Consider the following 6,037-nt stretch of genomic DNA (forward strand, 5'->3'; position numbering starts at 1 on the left):
TCAAAGGTCAATTTTGTTCTAGTTTGAACCTCCTCTACACCCCCTCCTCCTTACACCAGGCCCTGTGAACTTTGTCCCGGCTCTTTCAAGCCCCAGCGGCGACCAAAGTGCGTTTTTAACAACAATAAATGAATGAATGAGGAGGGCAGCTGAGGCGTCAACTGCTCACTCAAACTTTCCCTATACTTCAGTGCAGATAATGTTCTTGAGATTGTATTCTCTGTTCTTTATTTACATTTTTACACACTAAGAAAAAACATTCCTCAACTTCTTGTTAAGTTGAAAAAGTAATACAGAACTGAACAAACGGATACCAACATTTACCTCATATTACAATGGGGAGGAACTGGGCTTGCCTTTGGGTCATTCCGCCAAAACAGTGCCTTTTACGTCCCACAAAATGGCAATCACAACCAGTTGTTGAAAGACAACTTTTACATAACATTATTTAGATATTTTTTGTAATATTTTATAGTTTTGAAACAATTTCAATAATATTATATAAAAAAAGAGAATCCAAAAATCTAATTTCCATAACAATGTCCCCGCCTGTGATTTTTCATCTTTAATAAGGTATGAAGTTGTCAGAACTACAAAAGAATCACATAATTACATTGTCCACTAAACGATCTCATTATTTTACTGCTTTTAAGTATTAAAAAAAAATCTTATTTCTATGAAATATTTGCAGTTCCCTAAGTTTTTGTCATTACTGTTACCAAACTACAAAAACTCTTCACATTTTAATGGTTCAGTCCAGTGACATCACAATCAAGAAGTTGAACTCTCTCTCTCTTCGATATTTTGAACTATTTGTGGACATTTGGAGAGGGGGGGCAAATATGTCACGTCAGTACTGTCACTAATTTTTAATGTGTAAATCCAAGTAAGTTTCTGTTATTAATCTTATTTAATCAATATCTACAATAAATGTAGTTTCAGTGGGTACAGCATGTGCTTCTGGGCAAATTGGTCACATTTTGTCATTCCTGTCACCTTCATTCCTGTTACCATTCAGAGAAATAGGAAAAATCCATTCAAAAAATTAAAAAGAGAGACTGAGCTGCCCCCCATACACTTTTGTACACCTAAACATGTGCCAATTTAAATCACGAAAAAACATTTTCAAATAATCTGTTTTGGGGCGATTTTAAAGCCTAAAAGTCACCGATTTGGCGGAATGACCCTTTGCTGTGTTTCTGATGCCACTGGAGGGCGGTATAGCGTCATGTTGCTTTGGAACCATGAGTCTGTGAGAGATCCCTTTATGACCCACTTTTTCAGTACCAACTTTTTATCTGTGGGGACCAATATGAGAGTTATAACTTATCTTTTTCCTATTCTTTTTTATGATCTCAATAAAGCTGATACTAATGATATTTATTCCAAACAGAGGTGGATAGAGTAGCCAATATAATATATTTACTCAAGAATAACGTTACTTTGATATCATTTTACTCAAATGGACGTAAAAAGTAGTGACCAGAATAATGACTCAAGTAAAAGGTAAAAAGTACTTGAAGAAAATGTTACTTGAGTACTGGGAGTAACTGAGCAAAAAAGTCTGATTTATTTTCAATGACGCCATAAACTGTGTAAAATCATGTGGAATTTGTGATATTTGCAAAAAATATTCCAAGAAAATACAAAGAGAAACTAGAGGTGGGACTCAGTGAATTATGGCCTTTGTAATTATTAATTAATCGAAATTAATCGCATTTAAGCATCATTTATTTAGGGGCTGTATTTATTATTTAGAGGTATATTTTAGATGCTGCTTTGTATTTTCCTACATTTTAACTTATTTTCGTGGAGATGTGAGGCCTGTGTGATCGTTTCAAACACTTCAGAGACAACAGCAGTTTGATTATTTTGGAGAATGATCTTTTTAATTAAGTTTATGTCATCTTAACTGTGCGAATAAACAAGATTGACAGTAAAGTTGTTTTTGGCTTTTACGCAGTGTTCGTCCCTTGTCTTGAAGGAAAAAGGAAACTGAAAAAGTGTTAATTTCGATTAATATTGTTAATCGCACTGAACATTTTGTATTTAATTAATCGGAATTAATCGAAAAAAGTCCCAGCCCTAAGACAAGCAAAATAATTCTAAAGAACAAGGGCATGAGACGATCTATTTTGAATGTTGAAATAAAGCATTTGCCACAGTGGAAAAATAATTATTTTTACTCAAGAGCACAGATACTTCATTGTAATTTTACTCAAGTAGAAGTAAATTATACCATATGCCAAAACTACTCTAAGAAGCACAATTTCTTCAAAAGGCTACTCAAGTACATGTACTAACTGAGTATTACCCACCTCTGGTTCCAAACCTGGTGCAAATATTCAAGGCCCAATACCTGATATTTGGATTAAAACTAATGAAAGCGGAAACCACTCAATTTTAATGTTAGTTGTCGTACAAAATAAGGCCTAACTTTCCTAACATACAGTATTTGTAGCATCCCAAGTCTTCACCAGGCTTGCAGGGTCAGTATCTCACAAATGTTGGAAAACTACCCTGCAAATTCATAACATTGATACAAATGCGTTATAGTTAGAAGCGCAGCGTTCTTCGAGTTTACAGTATACTAGGGGACAACTTTTCAACTAGAATTCCGTGGAGCCCAGATGTTTTGTAAGGCACATTTAATTCTTGCAACACTTTTAATTTCACCCGCTCTCTTGATAGCCACCGCCTCTGTTTCAATATTGCAACAGAAACAGCTTCTATGTTTGGCTTGGAGTGAAGGAGCAATGATAAAACCGTAATTATCAAACATTATGAAAAAAAAAAAATACATGTGTTTCTTGTGGGACAAATCCCTGGCCTTAACCGAGTGCATATTCTCTAGTCCAGCTTCACCCAAATCCGTAAGCTCACAGCCTCATTTGAAAGCTAAGACCTACAAAACTCATGTAAATGGACCGTCCTCCTCGCGTTGGAGTCACATTTTCCCCACATTTTCATCGCTTTTTGTCACATTTTTGTCAGTTTTTCACATCTTTTTTGTCACATTTTTGTAACTTTTTCATAACTTTTTTGTGGCTTTTTTGTCATATTTTTGTCTCATATTTGTCACTGTTGAAACTTTTTTCGAGAAGCTTTTAGATTTGGAAACATGTGCTCAGTTCAGATGTTGGTTAAGAGGTTAATTGAGTTTTAAGTATTTGGATGATAAGCTTTTCTATTCATTAAATGTAGTTTTCAACTTGAACATAGTTGAATACTTCGACGTACTGTATACTACATTACAGGTAACTCTTTGCTTTTGGTTGGACCTGTTGTTTCGTTGTTTTTGACAGTCGGCTGCACAGAGAGGTTAGTTATAGGAAGCAGCTACATGGGAAAGAAAAGTGGTAGGACCTTTGAGAGTTAATGTGCTCCTTTATCTCTCCACTTCTTTCTGTGTAAAACGCTCACTTTCTCTACTGGGAACACCTTATACCATTCTCAGGTTTAGCCTATCAGCACCTTTTTGTGCCGGGCTCCTGTTACCCCACCCCACCCTTGGGAAGATGGCATTATACTGTATTTGGAAAGGGTAACAGAGCTCCCTCTATCTCCCTGAGACATGCTACTGACCTGTAATTAAGTCCCATTGTGCTATTCAGGGGGAAACTCCTCACCAAAACGGACAGAGGGCAGTGTGTTGTGTGTGCGCGCGCGGATTTCCAATAGTTCATGTTGGACTGTGACTAATGCTGCGCCACACAAGCTGGTTTTATCAAAGAGACCACATGGAGCCACTAGGCCAAAGAAACTAGATATTTTTTAAGATTATTTGCTTTTCTGGCAGTAAATTTGAAAATCTTCCATGTTTAAAATGTTACCTTGTTTAACTGTGTAAAGCAAACAATTGTCAAATCACTTATTACTATTAAGTAGTAGAAGGTACCAAAATTAACATTGTGTCATTGTGTGAGTAGAATGAAAGGGCTTACAAGGGGCTTTTGGGGTAAAGTAGTAGTTAATGTCGCTGTAGTCACAATGGAAATCGTGTCACCATCTAACACAAGTAAGCGAGGCAGGATTCTCTGGCAAACAACAGCCTGCTGGAGTCCATTTTGAGGAAGTTTTTTGTGCAAGGATCCTAAGAAACAGTAGCCGTTGTTCTTCTTCTAGTATTAGTAAAACAACAGTAAGACTTGCAGCCTCGTGGGTACGGCTGCTGCACATTCAGATCTGTCCTCAGCATTGTGGATTTGAGTCTGATGATTTGATGAATGCCTCTGGTCTCTGCCCACTCTTCAACACCTTTCACCCTCTGCTGTCTTATCAAATAAAGCCTGCGGGCCAAAAGTTGTACGTTTCTTTGGTAAATTCTAGACTCAAGTCAGTGCTTCTTCACGTGAGCACTTTTGCTTTACTCGAGCAATGTGGCGTAAATAATACCCATCACACATTGAGATTAAGAACTTCACACTATGTTGATTAGTAATGCGATACAACCCAGTGGCTATTCCTTTTTGATCCCACGCTGGCACTTTGTATGTCCGTGCTCACACTCCTGGCTCCGTCCCTGGCTCGGACCAGTGCCCCCCCCCCCCTCCCTGCGCCGAGTGCATACATCGGCCCCATTCAGCCCCATTGATCATGCATGCAGAAATTTAACACACCCCTTAATTCCTGTCCAAATAGCCCCCTGTCCCACTTCCAGACCTGTGCCTGTTCCACTGCAGAGGGGGGAGACCAAGACTGGACACTGGCTGCACTCAACACATCGCCGCTCATTGAGGATAAACCTCTTTGCTTTTACAAATCTGTATCGTGGTCGCCTGTATCAAGAAACTCAATACATAAAAACATGGGGACTAGGTTATTTATCCGACTTATTCTAAATTGAGACAAAAGTCATAGCTTTTTTCAGCTAAATGTAGTAGTTAATCTGCCATTTTCAATCTAACGCCTGCTCTTTGAAGCACAATTAAACTAGTTCTAGCAAACTGTCTCGAGGTTCATGGTTTCCAACTGTTGCGACCCACTTTGTAGAGCCTTATTCCCCCCTGCTTTGAACCAGCACCGATATATTCTATCCACTAGGGGTGCAGCTTGCCTGGCCAGCCGTCTTTGTAAAGAATAGGAAAAGCGTGTATTCTGGCTGGCCAGGCAAGGGTGCAGCTGTGTTTGGAGAACAAAATGAAAAAATGTAGCCTCAAAAAGATAGCTGACAATATTTTGCTGACTATTTTATTCATTTTGTTCAATTTTTGCCTTGTTTTTAGTGCTGATTTTGTATTGTTTTAGTCATATTTAGTTGAAAAAACAAAACAATTTCCATTTTTTTGTATGAATGTAATAGTGCACACTGTGAAATGGTTTGGTGATATTTGTTGTGCAGCCCTAATCCTTGTCAACGCAGTATCCACAAACTGTTCTGGAGTTAATTCATGGGTTGGTTATTTTAAAGTTTGCTTTATTTGTACTTGTAGGTAAGGTTGTCTTGCAATTCTGAGGACTAAGTAGTCAAACATCACAGTAGCGACTTAACTGTATGATACTTAACCTTTTACCTCCAACCTTAACCCAGCATATTTTCTCCAGTTCAGCATTACCCAAATCTAAAAATCTCTTGACTGGAGCTTCAGCCTTGTTTGAAAGATAAGACCTACAAAACTGATCTAAACTTTTTTCTTATCACCACATTTTTGTCACATTTTTGTTGTGTTTTCACAGTTTTTTGCCGTCTTTTTAACATCTTTTGTTGCTTTTCCACCAGTTTTTAGTGATGTTTTTGCCGCTTTTTTTTATTGTGTTATTGTTACTTTCCCAGTGCATTTTCATCTCTACTTCGACGCTTGTTTCAAAAAGCTTTTAGAATTGGGTAAAGCCGAACTGGAGAAAATGTGCTCGGTTCAGGTGGGGGTTAAGAGGTTATTAGTGTAATAACGTGGTAATAGGTTGGAAACGGTATATACTTGTTAGTGTAATAACGTGGTAATTATGGTAATAACATTGTAGTAGCCCGTAGTAGCCCCATACCTGTTACTATTACTTTATTTCATGTTTATAATGACTTATCACTTAGTATTTTCTA

Source organism: Gobius niger, assembly GCF_951799975.1.
Source record: "Gobius niger genome assembly, chromosome: 1".
NCBI classification, from domain to species: domain Eukaryota; kingdom Metazoa; phylum Chordata; class Actinopteri; order Gobiiformes; family Gobiidae; genus Gobius; species Gobius niger.